General features: G+C 42.3%; 1 long non-coding RNA gene across 1 annotated transcript in view; it reads right to left on the reverse strand.

Annotated features, from left to right (window-relative positions):
• The window catches only part of LOC143362082 (uncharacterized), a 48,690-nt gene extending 22,293 nt beyond the window's left edge, over positions 1 to 26,397 (reverse strand). Inside the window, exons 1-2 of the long non-coding RNA XR_013083572.1 lie at positions 26,223 to 26,397; positions 23,901 to 23,981 (exon numbers count right to left, since the gene is read on the reverse strand). This is a non-coding gene — a long non-coding RNA (uncharacterized LOC143362082). The remainder of the gene's footprint in view (positions 1 to 23,900; positions 23,982 to 26,222) is intronic.
• Positions 26,398 to 26,782: the final 385 nt, after the last annotated feature.

A 26,782-nucleotide genomic window follows, 5' to 3' on the forward strand; every position in this document is an offset into this window, starting at 1 on the left:
ATACATGTTGTATTAACATAATGAAAACCGTGTTGAAGCGCATTAGCGATTTTCGGATAAGTCGACTATACAATGCTTTCACAGAGTTTTGATATTATTTCGAATAACTCAGTCGCTCTTATTATTTGTTTCGGCAATATCTCCATGGGTATATAGTATTTTTATTAAACACAGACACAAATACTTTTTATGAAATATTAAACACACGTAACGGGGAGGAATTACTAATTTCGAGAACAACACGCGTAGAATATATTACATTTTATTTATACAGAGATTTCGGTGATGATAAACATGTGTCGCTGGTAACGAATATTCTACTATTTATTTATCGGTTCATTTATCAGCATTATAATAAAGAGAATGCTTCATTTGTCCGTAAATATTTGTTTGTGCCAAGATTACAATACCGTGTAAAATAGAATAATAATTTTTATCGTATTCGTACAATTTCTCTCATTAAATAAAGCTTTTTACACACGATATTTGAAAGATGGACGCGTCGAAGAAACTCGAAATTAGGCGGAACATTTGCAACTCCGGGTCAAAATGTACCCGAGCTCCGCCCACCGGAGGGTTATTCGTCGTCGAAACAATAAAAATCCCAGCCGGACAGAGTTCGTTTCTTCGAGGAGTTTCATTTTTCTTACTGTCTCTCGCGTCGATGCAGATCGGCGGTCGTGCGCGTCGACAGAGTGCAACAGAACGAAGGGAAAAAGATCGTTGATAAGGTGAACTAATCGATACCGGTGTCAGCAGTCGCGCAATTGCAGCTGAACGGAGGCCCGACCAGGCGCAAAAAATCCGATCGTGTCAGGGTCTCGTATAATGTTCTCGCATTGACCCGAAGTCCCTTTTCATTTGCGGCAATCAAGCTCGCCGATCACCGAAACTGCGATTAAAACTCGCGCGCAATTTTACTCGCACAAACGAGAATGCACTTCGAATCTTAGCGACTCTCTGAAATACAGTTGCATCGTAGTGACTCTGAGAAATGCTTTCGAAGTTTGGGCTTGGCTACTGTCCTAGGTTAACCTTCACCTTGGCAACCCAGAAATTTTTACCCTCTTAATATATAATCCCGTACATCTTGACGAGAAAGTGCCAAAAATCGAAGTTTCCAGGCGAGGAATCGACTGGTTCAAGAGTTATGCGCGTTTAAAGCTTGCAAGTATGCAAGTTTGTGACAGAAGTCACCTCTCCGAGTCGACGCGTCGCCGAAACGAAAAGCCTAGCGTCGGTCCTCGTGGACCGACGTTGCCTGAGGGAAAGTCTGATGTCGGTCCCCTGGGACGCCGCTCTGTTGGTGTGTGCTCGTTTGATGAGCGGAATCCCTGGATGGCAGCGCAAGCACGCTGTGATGTCGATAACGTACATTTGCAAGCATGATCGCCCACCCCTCCAGCGACCTAATCCTAACCGACTTGGATTATACATTCTCTTTGAGATCCCCTATATCATATTCCATATTTTAATTATTGTTCGATGACAGCTTGTCCCGGAACAACGTGTAATCGCTCAACTTTAAACACGCATAACTTTCGAACCAGTGAATTCCTCGCCATAAAACCTCGATTTCTGGCATTTTCTCGTCTAGATGAACAGGATTCTATTGTAAAAGGTTAAAAATGTCTGGGTTGTCAAGGCGAAGTTCAGCCCTGTACTGCGTTACACTTTGTTTTCGAATACAGTCTTCAGTACAGTATCTGCTCTATGTACAGTGCTATGGTTAAACACAATAGGTTGTTTTCGAAATAATTGTGTGATGAAAGTTGCTATTCCTCGGCTGTCTTTGAAAATTGCGCACCGCAACAGGCGATCCCGGCACGGTGCATGTTCGCGGGAAGTTAACAGCGTCAGACGTTCGCAGTGTCGTTGACGGGTCTACGGTGCTAGTATCGACGAACATTCTGTCGCGTCGTAAGTGTGAGAGACGTTGATTTAAATGGGGGCAGTAATCAACGCGTCGGTCGACCGTAAAAGCGTTGTTAAATGCACTTCCGCGCCGCCTCGAAAATAATCACCGGCAAACAAATGGGTTCGTTTGATTGTTTAAGCCGAACAAAGACCCGTAAACTCTGTCTAACCGGTGCACGCGGCGCACCGAACACGTCGGCTAATTAAGAGCGAATTTCGACCCCTCTTGACCCGTTTCGCAACCCTGAACACGAGGGCACGCTGTACCCGGCCCCGGGTTTGTCCGCGGATTTTTGCATTGAACCACGCAGTAGCGACCCTGCGAAATAAATCAGGCGATCGTTTTAATTAGTCAGAGGCGAAACGGTCAAACGATTAGTCGCACACCGTCGCCCCTCCATTTTCCCCCGAATTTATTTTCATTGTGCTTTCCGAATCGGTCCCCCGATAGATAGATTCGATAACCGGCCTTCATTTTTCCGTTTTCCTTTTTGCCGCCGTTTTTAAAGTCACATCGCGATAACGCGATCAAGTAACACGATCGGTGATAACTCTTTTCTGTTCTATACCGTTGAATCGTGACACCGATCCGTCAGGCGGGATTCTTTTTTTCATATTTTGATGCATGCGCGTTGACGGTTTCATTCGCGTACGATTTATGGCTTTACGAAACGTGAACGTGCTCCTTTTTTTTAACGATGTGTATTAAAAGATAATTTAAATGTGACCCACCATCCTTTAATTTACTGAATATTCACGAGCACACACAGAGTGGCGATCATTTTGAAGGGATTTCACGTTTTCCGTGTGTATTTCGATGGATGGACCAAATGATTCTATTTTGCATAAAGAGTCGCAGTCTACCGACGATTAAAATCGGGACTGATATAATTGTGAACAAAGTGTAAAGAAATAATGGCTTCGGATTTTTCAAAAGACTTCAGTTCAATAAATCATTCAAATTGAATAGCTCTTTGAATAATAATGCAATTTTTTGCATTTGTTTACGTGAAAAGATAAATCTGAAAAATGTTGTCATGTTTTCAGAATTTGTCCGAGCTTATCTGACAGGTTAATCCGTGTGCATAAAATGTTAAAAATCCTTGATATTTTTAAATTCACCAGATTCGTCAAATACCTATATATAGACTTGTTATGTGGACGAATGCGAGCAACTGCTTAGATAATTTATTGAATTTTTGAGTACATTAGTTGTCATTTCGTTCGCCAATACGATACTATTCGAACAAAGAGACACGTGGTGAAACCAGTTAGCGATCGACCCGTATTTAAATCGTTCGGTTCGGCTGTTTCTTCAGCTGCTGGAAGACATTATTTACTGGTAAAATGTAATAGCATTAACGTGTACGTATGCATGCAAATACTGTTGGAATTTTGTGACGTTAACGAAGGCAGAACACGGTATTGTTGGTGCGTGCAATTTTACCGCTCGCCGTTGTAATTTACCGAGCGCCTGCGAACGATGCTATCCAACGTTTAATATGGAAGAAACGTTTATGCGTTCCGTGCGTATGAGATGCATTAAAAAAAAAACTGTATGCATTCACGATAACGAATGGACATGGATGCAACGAACCGGGAAGGATAAACGTCCGTATCCGAAAACGCGCTCTTCCAGGTTGCAGTTTCAATTTGTCATTCACTGTCATCGACGTCTTCCTGGCGCCGCGGCGCGGTGGCCAAAATTTTTCATAAGCTAATCCAGCAAATGCATGATATTCGTTATCATACATACAATATTCGTTAACATTTTCCAGCCGCGCGACACGCGTTCGTCAAATATTTATTATATCGTGCACGCAGCAAGAATCCTATAAAACAGCGGGGAAACGTTCCGATGAAAAATGCGAAAACGTTTCCGTTCCGCGACATGTACCGTGGAGCATAAAAATAGCTCCGCCAATATTTTCAAAAGTCTCCAACATTTATACGATGATTTCCAAATGTTGATAGCATTCCGTGAAAAGATTTAAATAGAAATGATCGGATTCTGATCCGGGGAACTTGCCGGCCTTTTCAATAAATTGATATTAAAAGTTTTCAAATCCCGCTTCCGGTTTCTCGACTGTATGTGTATGACTGTATGCATCGGGGCGCGTTCTCCTCCCGTTGACACATTCATGAAATTTGAAAAATACTCGAAACTGTTCACTCAGCGAGAAGGAAAAGCTAATTCAATCGTGTATTTCAATTTTTTCTTGCCCCGCTAGCGTAATTTACCCGTCGTGTCCATTTCTTCCAATTATACGGACCCTGTACCGTTTTGACATTCGATATCGATTTCTCGACGGGGGGATAATTAACACTTTTCTATTCTGTTATTCGCCGGCGCATTTGCATCCCATAGCATTCGGATGTTCGGTTAATGAAAGGACGATCGTGGCAATTGTCGGGCCACGGCTATATAATTTGCAGGTTCGAATGGTAATTAATCGCGTGACTTCGTTGCGCTGATATTGCCGTCGAATTATCGCCGGATTATTGAAATTTGACAAAATTCGAATGCGAGACGGGCGCGCGCTCGCGCGAGCACACCCATTCGAATGTTTGCGCTTTGTGGTGGCAAATATTTACGAATGTTAGAGTCGGCTGTTGTCCTTGATAATAATGCGGCAGATGTTCGGCATCCGTGATCTCGGCTGACGATCGAGAAACTTTTATCACCGCGGTGCTGGACCGTGCCGATCAATGTTACAAGAATAATGATTTGAATGCAAACGCCCCGCGCATTTGCTTTTCGGTGAATCCTATCAGTTCGTTGCACAAATTTCGTCCACAGATGAATCGTATGAAGGGGAAATCTCTGTTCTTTGTATTTTGTCGGTTAATATTTGTAGCTTCCTGAATAATTAGAAAGGAGATTGCAACTCGCAAAAGGGAAAGATCAAAGTCTGCTCTGTTTACCCATTATTTTCTAACATTTAAATCCGTTGACAGTTGCCAGAGCGGTTCCAATATTTTTAGGGGAGAATGTTCGACCAACTATTGTACTGACGGCATTTTATTGGTAACGGAAACCTCGCAGCTATGCGTGCTTTATCGTGGAACTGTTCTCGATTTCAAAAGGATCTTCGTATTGTATTGATTTTACGTTATATCCTATGCACTACGTATCCCCGTGAACATTTGACGGAATTCAAATAGTTGGTCATACTGAATACACCAAACAGCATTATATATCAGGATGAACGGGCATTTACCATACACAGAACGCGTTTTTGAATTTCCGTCTAAGATTCTATTTCAATGGCGGCATGTTATATCGCGAACAAAGGGCTATCACCACTGAACGGTGCGAGTTCGTTAACTCGGCTCCCTGAAAAACTGAATGCAGGCCATTAAACAAGAGATAAATTTCGCTCGGAATTTAACGACGAGGCAACCTAGTTTTACAGCGTGAATTAACTATTGCAACTATAAAATTTAGCGGTCGGCTCTCGTTATAAAAGGGATGAATTATTTTCTCTTTAACAACGCGCACAAGCGTTATAATAACTTTTCGAGAAACGCATTGCGTCGGACGAGATTTATACCAATTGTTGTTAGTTCGAAAAACTTTTTAATTAATTCACGAACATCTTGTACGTGGTGAACTGGGTAAAATGATGTTAACTGTTTGTTCGAAATTATTATTTGCTTAAATTTTTCTGTATATTAGACGAGGTAGAGATTTCGTTTATTTTATATGCATTTGCTTGGAATTAAATTTTTATGATGCTACTTGTCCCAACGTGTAAATTACGGTACGTTCATTACGGTGAAAACGTGAAAGTGCAAAAAAATTCCTCCATTAGATTGAACGAATGCAACGCTACGGTATCAGCGTCCATTTCGCTTCCGGTACGGAATATACTTTGTTTGATCTGCGAAAAAAAGGAGAGTCTAACTAAAATTCTATTTCCACTAAGTACTCCCAATGAAGCGAGGCCAAAATGACCTGAAACACCGGCTATGGCCCTGCACTGCATATTTTGCGGATTAATTAAAAAGTGTTTTGCATGTAAAACGAACCCGAACGGGAAAACACATTGTGCTTTTTATCCACGACCCCCGATAAAAGCTGCCGGCTCCTCTAAATGCGTTGCTTTTTTTTTTTTTAATTTAAATTTGCTTTCAACCTCCCATCCACATCGTCCGCCACTATTCGGAATTATTTTCTTGATCGTTTGAACTACACTTTCGCGATCTTTACCCGGTTGCAATTAATATCGGCAATATTTTCCCTTCGCAATCAAATACTTTCCACCCACGGTTTCTCTTTCGATCTCAAATTCCAGCACATTTTTTACATGCAATTTTAGAAGACATGCATCAATCTCAATTGACCAAAATGACGAGGTTGAAAAGCATCTTTATAATTTCAGTAATTGTAAAACAAAAAGTCTGTCCAAATATATGTCCAAAACACGGGTCTAGCCACGGACATATATCGGCCAGGAGATACTAGTCTTCTTACAATCCTCGTGACCAGTGGGGGTAGTTCTGGGACTTTTACCGGCCAGGCATTTGCGACAAATCTAGAGTAAACGCTGCATTATGTGCGCGTATCGATTGGCCAAATGTTTCCGTGCGCGTGCACGGTAAGCAGCCCGGGCTGCACTCGATTCGCGTAATTACACATGCAAACAACAAAGGAGCGGGCCGTATCTCGCAATCTCCGGTTAATTGCTTCGTTTCGCAACCTTCATCGGCAAACGGCGTGTCCCCCCGTCGATCGAGTCGCGCGCACAGATACACCACCGAATTTCGAATATCACCGCAACCGAATTTCCTTGGTGGCCGCACCCGACTTTTTCCCGGTGCCGCGGGCCCCCGTCGAATACGTCGAACAACACACGCCCGTTCCAATCAACGTACACGCCTCGAAGTCCATTCATTTATCCTTTCACGTGTCCCTCAAAAGTCCTACTGCCGTGCAACTGTTCACAAAGAATTCACCTGCAATTTCCGTTGTGGCGCGCGGCCCATTCGCGATAGAGAAGGCGGCTTTTCAATAAAGCGAAGCGTGACTTCTGCACAATGCCGTTGCGTAGATACTGTACACAACGTACATAGGGTACTCATCCCGATAGAAGTGGACTGTCGGTGGAAAAAGGGGGTGAAAGCACCCGGTCAAAGGGGAAGGGCTGCCAGGTGGGGCTAGACGAGGCCGGAGGATCGAACAGAATCGAGCCACTCGATATATTGAATTTCCACTTGGACCACGACCCCGCTGGTCGTTCGACCGTCGAAGCGAGGCTTGTCCCGGGAGAGGAAACGCATTGGATGATCGCCGCGCGTAAAAAATGGCTGCAACTGTTACAGATGTTAGTCAGGTGCGGCTAATAAGCAACGGTAGTCCCGGCGCGGAACCAACGGCCAACGATTCGCGCAGAACCCCGATGCTTACCGCCTCTCTCTCACCCCTCCATTTTTTTTATCACCGGTGTAAATTCGATGGCTATCAACCCTTTCGCCGCGCGTAACTAAAATCCGCTCGATGCCGCGCGGCAGGCGAGCGAACGCGCTCACACTAACTTGTCCGCGTGAATGAAACGGGGCGCCTCTTTCGATCGTCGACAAACGTTTTCGGACAATGCCGGGAAACACGCCATGTTTATTGCTCCGAGGCCGAAGCAACTCGTTCGCGTGGGCTCACTGTCGCCAGGAAAAATTATCCGATTAACGGAATTTGTGCTATTGTTCGAGGGAACGTTGTATTAAGGGGTTACATACGGTGGATCCAAAAAGTATTTCGATACTTTTCCAATTCTCGAGAAATTTGCACTAATTTTAAAGCCCGAACCCTCTATTTTCCAAGACCTTGATTTACTCTTTTATAGTTTTCCGGCATCAACTTGACAACTAACAGAATACTGTCTAATATTGAAAAATTACGCGATTAACGGAATTTGTGCTATTGTTCGGGGGAACGTTGTATTAAGGGGTTACATACGGTGGATCCAAAACGTATTTCGATACTTTTCCAATTCTCGAGAAATTTGCACTAATTTTAAAGCCCGAAGCCTCTATTTTCCAAGACCATGATTTACTCTTTTATAGTTTTCGAGCATCAACTTGACAACTAACAGAATACTGTATAATATTGAAAAATTACGCGATTAACGGAATTTGTGCTATTGTTCGAGGGAACGTTGTATTAAGGGGTTACATACGGTGGATCCAAAACGTATTTCGATACTTTTCCAATTCTCGAGAAATTTGCACTAATTTTAAAGCCCGAACCCTCTATTTTCCAAGACCATGATTTACTCTTTTATAGTTTTCGAGCATCAACTTGACAACTAACAGAATACTGTCTAATATTGAAAAATTACGCGATTAACGGAATTTGTGCTATTGTTCGGGGGAACGTTGTATTAAGGGGTTACATACGGTGTATCCAAAACGTATTTCGATACTTTTCCAATTCTCGAGGCACTCGTTTTAAAGCCCGAACCCTCTATTTTCCAAGACCATAATTTACTCTTTTATAGTTTTAGAGCATCAACTTGACAACTAACAGAATACTGTCTAATATTGAAACTCAGTGTGAAAAGGGTCATTTCATGGTTCAATGAAACTTCAATTAACTTCTATATAAAATGCAGAGGTGACAAAGGATGTCTTCTTCTCCTTGAGCTGAGAAGTTCTTCATTCTTCTTGCTCGTTTGATGTTGATATTACGGTTCCATTTTATTGCCGTTTCTTGAAGTCACTTTAACATCATTTAGCAGAGTCACAATTTAAACCAGTACGAATTTATTAGTACGTTGCTTTTTTGATGATTTTTCTCAAATTCTGTATTCTATTAATGCGATGCTTTCTGGAATACTCGACCAAAATTTTATTCGAAAATTCATAAAGCTGCTGGATTTATAGCTCCGTGTTTGTCAGAAATGCCTCAAACATTAAATTAAAATTTAGATGCGTGTAAATCTTCGTGACTGGCTGTGCATCCGTGAAGCGAATTCTGCATCTTGACAGACCTGTATTTACCTCCCGTATGCTCTTCGCAGACAATTGATCAGCCAATACCACTTAGCTGCGTCTAATGGTACATTAGCATACAGTTAGACTCCATTCTACGACACAAGGAAGTTCTTTGTTGAATAGAACACCGCACTGGAGAAAATACATGGTACCAAAGAAAGTCCCATAACTTCGTTCGGAACCGTTAATTCCACTTTTTCCTAATACGAGACAAAAAGTGAAAACAAATGACAAATATATGAGAAAGAGGCGACTATGACACACAACTACAAAACAAACCCTTATGAGCTTTATTAAAAAATTCTGTAGATAATAGAGCTAGGCTAGGGTCTGATATTAGTCAACTTTACTCGGTTCTTTTGGTAAGCAACAAAAGCAGAAATTGATTGAAGTTTCGTGCATTTAGGAGGGACTTTTACACGACTGTTCCCACGCCGCGCTGGCTCCAATCGTTCGCAAAATTTTGTTGCGCATTGTTTACGTACCAGGGTTCGGCTTTGTTTCAACGAACCGTGTGCAAGCTATTTGTCAGTCGGAACGGACTCGTACAATTCGACGTCTCGCCCGGCTCGTTCATTTTTTTTTTCCAAGCTGAAACCAGTCTACGTGCTCTCATTAACGCTACGTATCGAAAACCTTCCCGAACTCAGCCGCAGCGCGCTGAATATTCATTGTTTGCAACGGGAACAGGCGTAAATAATTACACGGGGGTCCGGTCTCTCCCTCTCTCTCTCTCTCTCTCTCTCTCTCTCTCTCTCTCTCTCTCTCTCTCTCTCTTTCTCTCTCTCTTTCTCTCTCCCGTCCCTTTTCTCTCTCCGCTTTCTGTCTGCACATTATATTATTTACCAGTTTCACGTCTGACTAACCTCTAGGGGAATCTGAAAACCTCTTTAGCAGGTATTTAGCCGTGACCCCGGCATTCACGTGCTCGCGATACAACGGCTACAGCGTCGACTAGACTGCTATCTTAGGTAATAAGAAAATAATACGTCCAGCGTCGTCGTGCCATTCTACAATGGAACGCATCCCTCTTTCCAGCTTTCATTTTCTCTTCTATGCCCCCGCCCCGCCACCTCCCCTCCACGCTCATTATTTTATTTCGGGTGACTGCGTTGAATAAAAAAAAATCTCCACGACCATTCTTCGACCCGGCACCATTCTTTCCTCTCTTTCTTTTACTTTCATTCCTCCTTTCTCCGGCGAGATTCTTACGTCTCTATTACATTTCCCGGCCCCGGACAACACCGACTGTCCGTATTAATGCCTCGACCATAAATTCTCATTTTCTCCCTTGTCCCTGGTCCTCCGAGGCGATTTTGTCTTTTCATCTTCGGGACTAGATTCTTCTTCCTTAAACCGGCGGCGCTTCTCTGTTATTTTTATTCCGGATTATCCGTCGCCCTATATTTCGATCCTGATCGTTATAGTGTCGAGGACACGCGTGCGGACAACAGCTGCGTACCGATTTTTGTTAACCACCCTCGAATATTGTACAGTGCGCTCTGTTTGACCTTGGTTCATAATTATCACATTTCAGTTTCGATTTCCCCTTCAAATGGGATTCCCTGTATATTTTTATTTTTCCCAGGACTTCGATATAACATTTCACTTGCTTCGCAGAGAACATTTGAAATATTATTGTAAATTTACAATAACACGGAACAGAAGCGGTCAAAATGGCGCTCTTTGCTTTAGCGTACCAAATGTCTGTATTCAACGAATCATCCTAGCCGACAAAGGGCTCGTGAATTGCAAGGTCTACGACGAGCCACCCTGTATGTTCAGAGCAATTTTCGCGTTGCTCCTCTTTTCCTGCAACGGTGACGCAACTTTTTCATTCGACGCGACCACGAGGCCTGATTGTCCTCATCTACTTGCAGCCGCGATCTCCCCTCGTGCCCTCGTTCCCTCAAATAAAAGAATAATAAGCGTCGCATAGGCGTGGATTACGGGTCGCAACAAAAGTTCTCGCCTCCTTTATTTCCTCCTTTCTTCGAACACGAATCGGAGTTTCCAGAAAGATGAGGACGCGCGGGACCAGTAAGAAATACGAAGCAGGAACACCTGCGCGGATATAGAGAGAGGGAGAGAGAGAGAGAGAGAGAGAGAGAGAGAGAGATGGGGCGAAAGAGGGGCAGAGGGGGTTGGAGAGCGAAGTGGAGGGCGAGGGTTACGAAGCTCGGACGGGAAAATTGCATTTCAACTTAATCGCGGAACGGAACTTGAAACTTTTACGACAAAAACGGCGGAAAAGTCTCGGCGCTCTGTAATCGAATGATCGACTATTAAGTCAACTATTGGCTAATGGACCGGGAGAGTGCCCGGTAAGAAAGGAGCATACGATTTCCCGTTGGCTGCCGGGGATGAAGACTTATTGTCGGGGCCCCCGCTTTCAGCGGAAATTGTCTCGGACCAAACGATAATTAAATGTAATGGTATCCATGAGAACCCGATGACACATTAACCGTCCGTCGCCGCTAAATTGCCCGCCGCCTTGTTACAGAATTAGCCGCGCCGCGCCGCGCCGTTCGATATCGGTCGAGTGTTTTTCAATGAACTGGAAATAAATGTTCTGATAGTACACACTAATGTCGGACGCTCGATGCACGTTCGAAGAACCATTGTCCCTTATGCATTCGTCGAAGCGAGCCGATTATCCGCGCTTCGAAAGTTTACAAGCACCGCTTTTCGTATCCGTTTACCGGCCGGGTGTGCATTGTCTAAAAATTATCGGCGTAGACAGATCCGATTGTACATCAAGAATTTTAATTCTTAATCCTTTGCATTGGATTTTACTGAAATTGTAAAGATGCTTTCGTGGGAAATGATTAAATAGTATATAATGATTTAGTGGAGCATTTGTTATAATACGAATCGCACGGAATCCAAATAAATTCAATCTCTCGTCATTTTTATAAGACAACGTGTGTCGTTTAGTGTTAACAAAAGAAAAATGGTTGAACACTGGAGGCGTGATTTTCTGTGACTCCGAAAATGTTCTTATCCATAGTTATTTGAGATGAACGTTGGCAGTAACGTCGTCAACAAGCTGCTGATTGGCGCTAATACAACAAATGTGATTTGAACAAGCTAGCAGAAGATTGGAATTTAAGACCCGAGTGCTGGCATCCGAGGGGGTTAATCTACACACATATTTACATTCGATGCGTGTTTAGCAGATCGCGAACTAGTTTCCCCTAGACTGCAGAATCTAGTTTATGCAGGAACAGGATTTTTTCACCCGATTATGAGTATCCTGTTTACCCGAAAGTTTCCCGGTAAACGGACCTGGGTTATCGAGAGCAAGCGTTGTTCGGCGCGCGTGATAGTATTTCCGGTTGCGGAATAGACAAATATTTGCAGAGGAGATCCAGCAATCGTCAGAACGTGAGATTTTGATTCGATTTAGGGATCCAGGCTGGCATTATATGGCGGACATAATTTACCATTCGGACGCCGCTTGCGCGCGTGACGAATAATGGGTACAGATAGGAACGTGTCCAATAACACGGTACGTTGTGCCTGTTTGTAAATCGAATGCAACGCTAGTTAACCGTAACCGCTGTAACGTCGACGTTTCGAGAGATAAGAGCGAGAGAGACGGAGCCGGGGCCGTTGACGACCCGCTAAGTTGTCTGAGGCAAGACCGTAAAAGCGAATCCCCTAACTTCTGTCCCTTTGCCACGGCGGCGATCCTCCGAGGTATAGCCTCGGCACCAAAACCGATATTTAACTAGCCGCGAAATTCTAGCAAACTCCCAGGGTCAATAGTATGCTGATAAAGACCGAGCTAAGACCAACTTGTCAACTGCGAATAATTAAAAGGCAATTAATACAACATCAACTCTCCCAATGGCCTGTAACTTCAATTTTCATCGCGTTTGCAATTTCATCAATTTCTTATCGATCCAAGACTTACTGAATAATTCTGTTTCTGTGTCCAACATTCAGAATAATGTTAATTCTCGGTGAACCAAGGGGATATTGTTGAAACAAAAAATTGTTAAGTGCTACAATAGTACCGAGGAAGCAAAGATTTTTAGTATCTCTTGAATTCTCGTGCTCGGTAGCCTCGACGCCGGGAGTTCAAGGAGAACACTCTCGGATCTTCGATGTCCCTTAAGAACCCTTCGCGGTAAGAGTCCGATCTTCTGGGCATCTTGGAAAATCTAGGGATTTTTTTATAGTCCCTGGACAGTGCTAGAGAAACTTGGATCGTTTTCGATCTCCCGAAAATTCTGTGAACAAACCTGCAAACTCGCAGTGGACTCTGGGTACCCTTAAGGCATCCGGAGAAAGTCTAAGGACTCCTATGGTTCCCTAGGGATATTTTTAAAAATCTGAAATTATAATGGACGCCGTTGTATTAATTTTCTAGGGCTATACAAATCCTGAGAGACTACGAGGGCCGTCATAGTTTTTCAATGATTCTCCGCATAACCTTAAAAGACTACGATGTCTGATGGGTCTGTAGCAATTCTGTACATAATCCTAAACGACTGTGGCAACTCTTTTGGGCCCGCAGAGATCTTTCAGACAATCCTAAAGTACCGTAAGAATTGTTATTGGTATCAAGGGATTCGCCCGGACAAACTTGAACAACCATGAGAAACAAGCGTACAACTTCTGTAGAACCGCGAGGGTTTACGTTGGATGACAAAGGTCCTTTAAACAACCCCGAATGACTATGGGGGCTCTTGTAAGTTTCCAGGGGCTCTGTAAACAGCTTTGCATGACATTCAACGATCATGTAGAGCAATTTAGTCAATTGGCGAAATATTTCTCAGCTACAAAAAATAGTAGATCATTTTCGACTCACTATAAACCGAATCAGTCGAACTAATGAATTAGGACATTCCAAAGTATCGGACTGGTGCGAAGCGCTAAGATTATTCTTGCAATTTTTAGCAGAAATCATGGCTCATTAATTATGTAGCTTCGCTTTCATTCAGTACAACAGTTACCAGATAAATCTATATTTCACACATTTTATTTTTCGATTCGTAAAAATTTAGAAAAACTTTTTAATCAAATACATTCATTAGAGAGAACATTGCAATAAAAGTTGTGCTGCATATCAGTTAAAACAAATTCAAAAGTTGAATGTTAAAACAATGAACAATGAACAATGTTAAAACAATGAACAATGAACAATGTTAAAACAATGAACAATGAACAATGTTAAAACAATGAACAATGAACAATGTTAAAAGTTGAATTACGTTTGTGGTTGCGGGTTCGATAATCGATACGGTATACAACCCTGATAAGGTATTCTTTCTTGTTAATGTAATATTCATCTAGTTATTGACTGAAAGTGGTTCCTATATTTTTTATGAAAGACAACCCTTGACCTAGATCGATAGTTGATAGTGAATGCGTCGTCTTGCTAATGGCAGAAGTTTCTCAGATCTCCGAGCTTATCTGTTGCACAAAGCGCTTCTATGCGCCATTTGTAGGTAACAAGAAGAATAATTCTAGACAGGAAATTATGCTTTCGGTAACCCGATGCAGTTAGTTTGACGTTTATTGCAAACCTAAAAATAAAGGAAGTCCTGTTACTGTAGGAACTCCAGGAACATTTATAACTGGTAATAACGATTTATTTTACTTTTGTAAAATACAAAGCTGCAAAGACTTCGGTAAAATTTAAAAAGAGAGAAAGAGAAAATACATTTTTGTTTAAGTTTCGTTTCTTTGGACAATTAAAATTTTGATTTACTAAATCGACTTCTTTCACAGTATTAATTCCGTGTAAAAACTTGAAAAATATATTTCTAGACTCAGTATGATTTTCCAAGTTAATTCTAGCGCTCCATTTCTGACATCTTTTGTGATTCGATCGCTATCGAGGCGCGGTGTGTTAACTAGAATTTCTATGTGATTTCTAGGGAATCACGTCCGTCCTTTCCCTCAAAGAGTTCTAATTAAAGGAAACCAGTTCGGTGGTTCTAATAATGCCCCTGTCATTCTTACATGTCTGAACGTTGACCTCGAAGATGATAATGCGGAGTTCGTAATTGGGTAGGAGAAGCCAAATTGCAGAAGATCCTGATTAAAGATTCCTAGGTCTTCTCGCGATTTCATTCTCTCCGGGTTGACGACGCAAGGGTTGCGTGACGAATGCTGACAGTATAAATTATTAATTCTTGGATCCATGTTAGTTAAATCGTAACGAAGCGTCGTAACATGATTTTTTAGTTAACTATTTTTTGTAATTTAACCGTCTATTTAATATTAATTTCCAAATTTTCACTATTTAATGTAGACTAATAATAACAACGCTTATTATGATCGACTGTCCCTAAAATGGCTGACTGACGGAACAATTACCCTAACCGACTTCCAAGAAAACTAGCACCCAGGACTCCACCTGCCAGAAACACCCAACAAATGACCCATTAAAAATGGTACGCCTCACGGAAGGCGGTCAAAGTCGCAATGCACACTCATTGAAAATTAATTTACTACAGGATGTGGCAGCATTAGGGGTCTTGATTAATGGAGCGCCCGTTAGTCAGAAATTCCGGAAGGCGTGCTTTGCCAGCTTAAAGGACGCAGTCTCCGAAGGAGGTGGCCCATGAATATAATGTACTCAGCCTCTCGGTAGGATATGCTTATAACCGGCTTAAATAGGATTACGTCTCTATTGGGAGGCAGAGGCGAGGCAGGCTGGCCGATCGTACGGTGAAGACATGCATGGACGAGAGAGGGTGGGTACCGTGCAGGAAGTAGCGTGATTACGTATTGAATCGAGCAATTATTCAACGGATTGCCAGGATTCGCGGTGTATATACAATCGTCTAGGCGGTCTGCGTGCGGTGTTCGCGCCTGAACGCGACCTACATACCTCTGTGCGGTCCGGTATAGCCGTTTAAGTGTCCCCAACGGGCAGTGATTCACGGCTAGCGTCCCCATGAAATTGGTCTGCCACCGGCACCCCGCTCCGTCACGATCATTTGGGCAATTGAGCCGGAATCATGTCTTCTCTTTGCTTGACCTCCAGCGTTTCCTTTCATCCCCCGGCCATCCCCCGACACACCGCTGCCCTGTATATCGTTTAATCTTTCGCCGGCGAACACGGAATTAAATTTAACACGCTCGGACGTTTCACCGGCTGGATTACACCGGTCGTCGGGGAGTATATCGCCGGCCGATTAATTGTGGAACGCTCGAGCCCGCTCCTCCGGGGTGGCGAGGCCAGAGGTTACGTTGTTTATAGCGATGAAAGTGGTCGGACGGAAGGGTTCGGCTGGGTTAAGAGCCCGGCCGATTCGAGGAACTATTTTCCTCTCCCTCTCTCACTATTGCACTCCCGGATCTCCGTCTTTATGTGCGGAACCTTCCCGTAGCTGCTCCGAATCGAGGAAGCTATCGGTGCTCTCTCGGGCAACCGAGAAATCGATGAATCGACGGAAAGGATATACTATAACGTGCGTATATATCGTATCTATATCAACATATACCATGTACATATGTATTTCGACTATCTGGCCTGTCCGAGTGTGGCCACGATTTACTTAAGAACGAACGTTTATTTGTAGCCATCTTCCTCCGTGGGATTTTCTTGCTTTTGCCGCGGAACCCCCCAAAACTGCCGTTCAAGCCGATGTTATTTATTGGGCGTACGTGAGGATCTCTGCGATAGTTGTGTAGGAATATGTTAAAGGAAACTCCTACGTCCTAGGTGTGACGTAACGTCAGACGGTGGAGTGATTTCATACCGATTTCGCTAAAGTACTTTATTTTACTCTGACAACACTACTCTTAAACAACAATTCAATACTCAATACTTTAACGCTCGCGACTCTCGCTTCTATAACTCTCGCTCTACTGACTCGCTCTCTACTCATTGACTCTCTCTCTCTCGACTGACCTCACATCCCTCGCATTCGTCCCTTTTATAATAAGGCTCTCTTTCATTCTTCCTCTCTCGCACTCTCATTCTCTCTCTATCAGTTTCACATCCATTCGGAAAACCCAAGCAATCACGTACGCCCTGCGCTTGGCGCCCCAAACCACTCCACTCCTGTCAGAGAGACCCAAACACTCTTCTTTCACACCTCGGTCCAGACGGGCTTCCTTTCACGTAGGACCCAAACACGTTGACGCCACGATGTCGCGTCCACAGTCACTCTAAACAATCATTCTAATACAGTGTCTCCTCCATAACCCTACAGTTGCGTTATTTTCTTTTTGTTCAGCGTAGTGACAGTGTTCTGTGTCACTGTGGACCGACAAGAAAACGACACCAAGCGGGAGAGCTCGATTTTGTTCTCTTTTTCTGAAAATTGGTATAAGCAGGTTTTACGTTCGACATGAAACGTAAAAACAAACCGGTTTTGTTACATATATGAATACACGATCTATGTCACAGCACGGACCCGAGGATTGAGCTTAGATCTAGATTTCACTGTACCACGTTTCACAGCACGAGAATGCAATTTACTCAATAAAAGAATTTCAAATTAACGATTGAAACAATCGCACTCCCAATCGCGATCGTCAAAGTGTTTCCGATACTGAAGTGACACGCACTTCTCTGTAGCTTCTTCTGTGAAAAATACAATAATATTTCAAGCCTCCCATTCTCGCTGACGCATTATCGCCAGCTCGTTTCGTCGATTTGATTTTATTGCTGGTCCAGCGCATAAATTCGCGGCGTAAAACGCGTTTGTTCTCTCCTGACAAAACAGTGTCCGCCGATAAGAGTTGTCGATCGGCTCCCCCCTCGATCGAGCAGGCTCGTTTTTAGGCCGTAGATTGCCGGCGAAGCCTCCGAAACGGGGTCGCAAAGAACTTAGATTTACGTTGGCGAATAATTTATTCAAATCCTTTCTCCATTCCAGTCCCGAGCTCAGGTCGCCCGGTCCCTCGGCTCGGTGCTCGAATCAGAAGTCAGGAAAACACGAAACCGTATCGCATCGGCTCCTCATTCCGAGGGAGCGGTAAAGCTGCAAACAAGTGGACGAACGTGCTAGGCATGGAAAGCGGATTTTCGCAGAGGTGTTCATCGCTCCGCCCTGCCTATCCATACCGGGGGGGGGGGGGGGGGGGGTCGAGCTTCCGTTTTTCGAGGTTTCCCCGTGTCGACGAGGGCTCGACCCGACTGCCTGTCGCTTTAAATATTCATCGATACCCACTTTTGACGGGTATATTGAATTTCTGACGAGGCGCGGCCACCTCTCCCTTTTCGACGACTTTTAATCGCCCAATTCTTGTTCCTCCTCCATCCTACTTTCGGATTTCTTCACTACGGCGCGCTTGTCCGCGACTCTCTCTCCCAGTACGGCGCACAGTGGGCAATTTGGACAAAATCGGATTCAAAATCAAGGAACTTTCGATAGAAATGAGGTAGAGCGATGAAATTTTTTTTAAATGAAAGCTGAAACTTTGTAGAATATGGGAAAAATAGGGAGATTATTACCATCCAATCATTTCAACGAAAAAATGACTTCATTAGTTTTTGTCACAAAAATCTATTTTTTGCAAAATTCTGAGGCCGTACACAAATTTTGAGACCAGATTTGAAATCAGCGTGAAAAAATCTATGGGAAATGATGTATAGCATGTTAAAAAAAAATTTTTTCCGCGCGTGGTATTGGAAAAACCATAATTTTCTTGAAATTGTGCAAGTTTAACGAATTTTCTCAAGATTAAAAAACGTTCGTACCATAATCGCCCTATTTTTCCCATATTCTAAAAAGTTTCAGCTTTAATTTAAAAAAAGTTTCATCGCTCTACCTCATTTCTATCGAAAGTTCTTTGATTTTGAATCCGATTTCGTCCAAATTGCCCACTGTGCGGCGCACAGTGGGGTATTTGGCCAGTTTAGCGCGCCAAGAGTCAAAATTTTTAGTTTGTTCAAAATGACTGAAACTTTTTTCTCGTGTACCTGAATATGTATGCGAGTAATATACAATAATATTTTCTATAAACAGTACTATTTAGTAACATATAGACACTTGAAAGTGACATATTCTCGTGACCAAGAGAAGGGTCGAAAAACATGTGTTAAAGAAATGATTTTTTTCACAAGTGTGGTGTATAGAATCGGAATAAAAACATATCTAGGATGTAAAGGAAGGTATATAAAGTAAATTTATTGCTTTTTGTTCTAAACGCTTCTGTGGTTTTGATAGAATAAACAATCGAAAATGGTACAATTTTTTTCAGAAAATCAAAATGTATTATGTAATAACTTTTTTTCTCCGCAAAACACCTCTCTAATTTTTTTTTGAGGTTATTCAGTAGACATTGCATTACAGAATCCTGAAGAGTTTAGATGCGGCATAGTGCGGCAACATGGAGAAATTTAACTTTTTGTGCGATACATATCAGTATGGCATGAATCGACCGTATAACATATGACTGATCTGTAGGATATAGATACTTGGAGGTAAATGAAGGAGAATGAATGTCACTATTGCTAGAATATTTAGTTTTTTATTATTGGAAAAATGTAATCGTGGTTAAACAATCGAGTGTCAGTCTTTCTTTGAATACTGTGGTGACCATGAGCAAGCATCCTTGCTAATAAAGTAATCAGGGGTTAGATTTATATATCAGTGCCTCTCATAACAAGCAATAGAAAATTGCATAAAAAAGCGAAAAAGAAATGATCACCAGAGGTTATAGATATGCTTGTACCCTCCGCTGAAATTAATTACGACGGTAGTGCCTCATCTAACACATCTATACAGTCCGAAGATTCGAATTGAGAATATTCGTTATAATTTATTTTATAAATATTGTATAGTTGTTGTAATATTGTATATTGTATAGTTGTGTTTCGTTGTCAATAAACTATGATTTTGATATTTAGACTTTGTGTTTAAATTTTTACCACGGTACGCGTGAAATTTGTTTGTAATAGCAATTTCTCTAAATCTGACACAAAAATGTTTCAAATAAAAGTATAACAGTATTAATAAACGTATAAATTGCAATACAAAAAACATTTAAAAAAATTGTTTAAAAGAAAAAAAACAAGATCGCATCGATTTTTTCAACATTAAACTGTATTTTTGATTTGATAACGTTGTAGCTGGTATTAAGACGAATTCAACGATATATATAATATTATGACCTTCACATTATTAATAACGTCGTAATAGTTTTGGCGCGCTAAACTGGCCAAATAACCCACTGTGCGGCGCGCCTGGCCCCGCAAGGCACAGAAGCCACTATAGTGGTGCGTACCGTTCCAACCGACGCTTTCCACGGAAACCACTATAGTGGCGCACAGAACTTGAACGGTTAAATCCAAGAGGCTCTCCCAACGGTGTTCCGCTGTAATTGAAAAGTCTAGTTTGGGCAATTAGCGGCCGCCCCTGTAGACGGATCCCGAGAAGGAATCACGGAGAATTAGCGCCGATCTCTTCCGAGCTATTTTACAGGTCAGATCGCAGTTGATTGAGCGATTTTTCGGCTGCGATCGCCGGTAATCTCGAAGGAAGCAGTCGGTGAGAGGCTCCATGGTAATCGTTAAGTGAGTTTGAGCGTTCCCACGAGGATTCCCGTCGACGCTCGCGCGCTTACAATTCCGTGGGCGCGGGCCTTGTAACCGAAACGGATCGGCAGATCGGGGCTGCGCCATGTTTATAGGCGGTGCAGCGCAACGCGCGTGCACTTACTGTCCGCCACCTGTGCAGTGTATTCACTCGGTTTAACCAGTATCCACGGATGTATCCGGAAGCGCGTCCTTGTATACGTTTCATCGGGTAGATCCAAGTATATGCCTGTACCTGCCCGCTATCATCGGCGTTCCCGATCAGGAAGGAGAGCTTGACATACGGCAAAGTGCATCGCGCGGTGCATGTACGTTGTCCTCTGCCATCGCGCGATCCTGTCTAGAATTGATGCACGAGGTATGTTTGATCGGCTCAAGTGACGTCCTGACGGTACACAAGGGGACGCTGTTTACGTTACTCTGCGGCAATGCCCTTGAAACATACACCTTTCCAGACAGCGTAAAAGGAATTCCCATATCCTTCAACAATAGGTTTGCGGAGCACCGAAAGCGACTGTTTTACATTACTTTGTGAAAATAACAAGAACGTGTTGCCGAAATTTTTAGCCATTTTTCTTTTAACCCTTAGCACTCGAATGGCGACTGTAAGGCGCCACTAAAAATTCCTGTATCATTATTCAAAATATTTTTTACATTATTAAATTTGTTTGTATTTAATAAATTACTAAACTTTTCAGTACTGTACGTGTAAATTGCACCATTTTCGTATGTATAGCAAGACAAAATATATGTAGAAGGGAAATATTCTAGGTCGGAAGAAATGTTTCGTTTTAGAGTTAAAGTGGCTTCGAGTGCAAAGGGTTAACAACGTATACCCAAAGAAATGCAATAAATTTCTTGAGAATCTTTGGAATCTTAATAATCGTAAATTAAAAATATTTTAATTTTAATTGCGCCTACTTGCTTTCATCGTGAAATCCACAGTCTACTAAACGCATTGAAAAGGAACGTCCCACCTGTACGGAGACATTTTCAAAAATTTGTAATTTTTTCGGAACCTCGAGGACGTGTTCGACGAAGCCTGTGAAAAATACGTGAAATGTTTTCACCGAATTTCGAGAGGCCGCACTCACTTCATATTCCTTTGTCCTATAGCTAACAAGGCGCGCGTCACTAAAAAAGTATGTGAAAGGAATAGCATAAGTACAAAGGATTTTCAATCAACTTTCATGTCGCGCCGAGACAAATTTATCAGAGCAGGAAATTTGTAAACAGAGGTCCTTTGAGGCTGTCCAGCGCTTTTAAATCGTGGAATCCTGCCGCCGTGCGTATATGTATCTTCTGTTGGCCGTTATTAGAAGGGAACCACGGTTAGCATTGAATTTCTAGAACTTCGTATTCCACAAACGTAGAAGCAGCACAATTACTTATCGTTACGGCATCGCGAACCGTCACAGGGCAAAAGAATTTCCTTCCTCCGCAACTGTGTCTCAAATATTGCGCATACTCCGCCGTTCAAAGCTCGGTCCAAATAAAGAAAAGGGGACGGAAGCACCAAGAAAGGTCACCTGGGAAACGGAACTGCACGCGAGACCGATGCCAAGTAAATAAATTGTTGTGCCAATAAGAAAACGTTCTTTAGGGGCTATCAAAACACCATGAACCGGCGGAATACATAGAAGGTTTACGGGTCAGATTGCGCTTTCACAGCAGGCAAGCTCAATTTTCTCCTATTTCACTTTTACCCGCGAAAAAGTATAGCACGATAGCGATACGCAGAACATTCGCCCCTGTTTACTCGCCCGATAAACTTCTCGTGTAAAAGGGAACATTACGCTCGTTAAACTCATTAAGATAATGGGACGACTCGTTAAAAGTTCTCTCAACGCGAGTACTCCTAACGTTTTTCAATATTTTTAAGGTCAATTCGAAATTTTACACGTCAATTTCGCGCACAAGGGACTCGTTGAGTTGCGAAAACGAGGGACGGCCGAGGGTTAATATAACGCTGAGCTGTTTAGCGATGCGTGCGTTGGACGTTACAGGTCAATTTCGATACAAAAGCATACAGAGTGTTGTTAAGGGTTAAATATCATTTACCCGGCCCGTTCAAAGGAAACTGGTCGACTATTGAGCGACAGTATCCAAGCATCCGACGCATGTACACAGTTACTCTATTTCCGTCAAACTAGGAACCGTTGCACACGTGTGTCGGTGTGCATGTGTCCGTGTAGATTTGTCATGAAATGTATATTACTCGGCGCGGAGAGAGACATTGATTCCTCCGGAGACCGCAACAGTCCCGATATTAGGATTCCTACGACATATCGGGTGATAACAAGCGACAGCTTGATTGGTCGACGATGATGCAGTAAACGAAGGGACACACCCACCTTCGAGGAGCGGTTCCAGCCCCGTGCGCGGAGCAACAATCATTCGATTTCGTTTCGTTTTCACTAACATTTTAATCGTTCCTATCACCGATGCCGATATAGATGACATGAATGCGCTATATAAGCCTTGCGCACGGGAATGCGTATCTATAGTCATGCATATGCCCAATTGTGCTACCGTGCTGATGTTCGTGTTCAGATATGCGTAAATACGTGGATACATGTATGCGTATTATGTGCGTGTATACACGGGACACGTAACACATTTATTTAGCCGAATGCCTCCCAAACATAGTGTTCTCATTTGTTTGGTAATTATTGACTGACAGGGTACAATCGAATGATACGTTAAACCGGTAATTTTTCGGAATTTATTACAGGGACAACTAGACTCTCAACAAATTATTTATCCCGGTGTTTGCGTATCGATTTTCTGAATCTGTGATGGATTTTGTAATATCCGATACGTTACTTTGGAAAACAAACGTTGAAATCTGTATGAAATGTGACAGACAGCTGTATGTATGGAAATACTAAACCAGTGTTAATTCCCTAGCACAATCGTTTATACCAGGCACCAAACTGCCAGTCTTATTTCGTTTCGAGTTTATTATTAAATTTCCGATTCCGCCATCAGTTTGAAAACCAATATTTAATCCGGCGAAAATATTGTGCCGACGATGCGCTTTTTTGAAGGCACAACCGGGTAAATAAATTTCGTCGCTGTGGAAATTGCGAGGTGAATGTAGCTCGATTGCAATGATTAATTATCGAAGCTGTTGCGTATTCGACGTAACAAACTAAAATGTCTTTCAAATTCAAAATGTTCTATCAAACTCTTTCAAACTTCTTAACATTAATTGTAACAGATACAAAATTACAACTACAATTACAGTTCTAAGAAGATTAAAATTGTTTTAATGGGTGGATTATGCAAGTCGAACATGTCTGCGAGTTAACATTCTCCGGTAGGCTCGCTAAAAAATACTCCGAGCAGCAGGCACAACTAAAGCTCTTGCAAACTAAGGTGGTTCTAGTAGACAGTAAAACCTCGGTGCTTCGAGCAAGCTTGCAATTTCGTAGTGATTTTCCTTTTCGCGCAACGTGATCGTGATCCTTTCTACCTTTACAAGCCGTTCCATTCCAATTCGTTTACTGCCGAAGGTTTTGCACATGTTTTTCTCACGCGGAACCGTTGCCAGCTCCTGTTAACAGAGGAAACAGATTAAAACCCAGTTTTAAAGAACGAATTTGGGCTGTGAATCAAACTTGTCAAGACACAAACACGAACCTACTACTTCTAGAGCGGCATAAAATATTTCTAACCATTCGAATATTACTCTGTACTGTTTCCAACTCTCCAGAGTTATCAAGAAAGCAAATATGTGGCTCCCCTCTCTTAAAATCGATACGGACAATTTTTCCATAAATATCCCCCAAGCAACAATTAAACGTCACGTTTCCGCAGCGGATTAATCAAGCTTCCAGTCAGCGAATTACAAAGACGATAAACATTGCCGCGAACAGGTTGCCGAGCAGCATAATTAATATTTTCAATTTCGTTGTTACACGCGCATTTTTCAACGTCAATGGAATTCCTGTTGCGACCGGGTCCAAATTGCAATGGTCTGCCGTAGACCGATTAACGGCTGACATAAATTCCCCGAGGAAAGTCCTTTGTCGGTTAGAACAGGGTTTCGGTGCGACGAACGCTTCCACCCCTTTCGAAATATAATTATTAATAGCCGTCGATAAACAGCCGTCGAAGTGCGTTTACACGTAATTCGAACACGTGACCGGCTGTGACCAGGCTCGTCTGCGGAATGTATTATTCCTCGAGAAGATATCTGTGTCGGGGGCTGGTTCGCTAATCCGATCGAAGTGAAATGAGACGAAGCCGGAGGGGCGGGGGGAGGGGGGTTCGACCAGCGAATCGAACGGGGTCGGTGATTTACTTTCGCCTTCCGTGATCAGTAACGATCACCGTCTACCACGGTCAGTATGTTGCCGCGTATCGGGTCGCGCGTCACTGGAATGCACTCGTGCGCATCATCGACTCGCATAATGTCCATGGATCCTTCCGTGCGGCGTTGTTATCGTGATGTGTCGTGCGACGGTCTGTGAGACACGTGCTCTTCGGTCTACCAAATGTGTTGCAATTAAAATGAATTATCATTCGGGAGACTGGTTCACCTACTGTTACGCGCGTTAATGTTCGAACAGCCCTTAAGCTGCAGTGACTCGCATTGGTATTTGAACGTCATTTAACTGTTCGCAGTAAGTCAATATTTCAACACTCTTTAAACCTCTGCGGTGACATTAACGTTTGGACACCCTTCGATCTTTATAGTGACTAATATTCATATTTGAACACCCTTCAACTTTCTGTAGTGACTGATATTAATATTTGAACACCCTGGAACTTTTTGTAGTGACTAATATTAATACTTGAACACACTGGAACTTTTTGTAGTGACTAATATTAATATTTGAACACCCTGGAACTTTTTGTAGTGACTAATATTAATATTTGAACACACTGGAACTTTTTGTAGTGACTAATATTAATATTTGAACACACTGGAACTTTTTGTAGTGACTAATATTAATATTTGAACACACTGGAACTTTTTGTAGTGACTAATATTAATATTTGAACACACTGGAACTTTTTGTAGTGACTAATATTAATATTTGAACACCCTTCAACTTTCTGTAGTGACTAATATTAATATTTGAGCACCCTGGAACTTTCTCTAGGGATTAATATTCATATTTTAACAACCTTCAGCTTTTTGCAGTGACTAATATTAATATCTTAACACCCCTCAACTCTTTGCGGTGACGAACATTAATATTTGAACACCCCTCAACTCTTTGCGGTGACTAATTATTAAATAACTATTGAATTAATTAATATTTGAATACGTTTTAACTATTTCTCCTAGAGAAGGAGATTATGGATCAGTCTTAACGCTTTGCACTCCGCAATTTTGCAAACAAAATGTTAAATGTCGCCTCAGCCTCGACATAGGAGTGCAAAGGGTTAAATAGTGAGAAAATTGAAGAATAAGTACCAAAAGTTAAAGCATATTTAAATATTGTTTTGAAATACTCGCGGTAAATTTTTCGTTTGATAATGACCCTGGTCAGTTTTGTTAATAACCGGCAGAATTAATTCGGAATCTTTCGTAATTGTTCAAGACGAAGAACTTCGGTTCGGAATCACTGTTTGTATTTGTTTTTTACTAGACACAGTTCGAGAGAACAGAGTATAATACCTGTAAAAAGTTTGAATCTACTCGACCGGGATTTGAGTATACATGGAAGCACACATTTTTCAAAGTACTTAGAGACTGTTCGAATTTGCTTCGAAATATAGCTTTCTTTTTTCGAAGTGCTCGTGAAATGCTCGAAACTATCAATTTAGATTCGAATCTACTTACTCGAACCCGTTATAGTCGGAGGGCAGTAATAGCGGCAGCGTTGGGTTCGCTTGTTTTCTCTCGCGAATTTTCCAGCGACAAACGGTAAGAAAATTGCTTTGTTTAACGTCGGAACGTCGCCGGTTCTGATTTGCGACGGCCGTTAACCCATTTATGTTGCGGGCTACTATCATTCTCTCTCTCTCTCTCTCTCTCTCTCTTTCTCACTCACTCTCTCACTCTTCCTCTGTGTAGTATATACGTGAGATTCACGCGCGTTGGCTGGCGGTTGCCTCGTAAACGCATAATGTAAGAAAACAATAGGAGCCCGGGGTTTAATGGTTCAATAGGAGTTATACTGTGTGGCATAAACAAATTTTTAGTGACTGTAAATGTCGAATTACAGACAGGGTGGTAATACTCTCTTCTGTCGCGTTCGATGCGTCGTTAGTGTTAAAAATCAATACCATCTCATTAGTAAGATAAATGCAAAAACGTAATTAATGAAATGTTTTCTACAAGATTATTAATAGACTGCAGATCTCAACTATTAATGTAAAATATGTGAAAAATAGTGAACC

This window comes from Halictus rubicundus, chromosome 16 (assembly GCF_050948215.1).
Source record: "Halictus rubicundus isolate RS-2024b chromosome 16, iyHalRubi1_principal, whole genome shotgun sequence".
NCBI classification, from domain to species: Eukaryota; Metazoa; Arthropoda; class Insecta; order Hymenoptera; family Halictidae; genus Halictus; species Halictus rubicundus.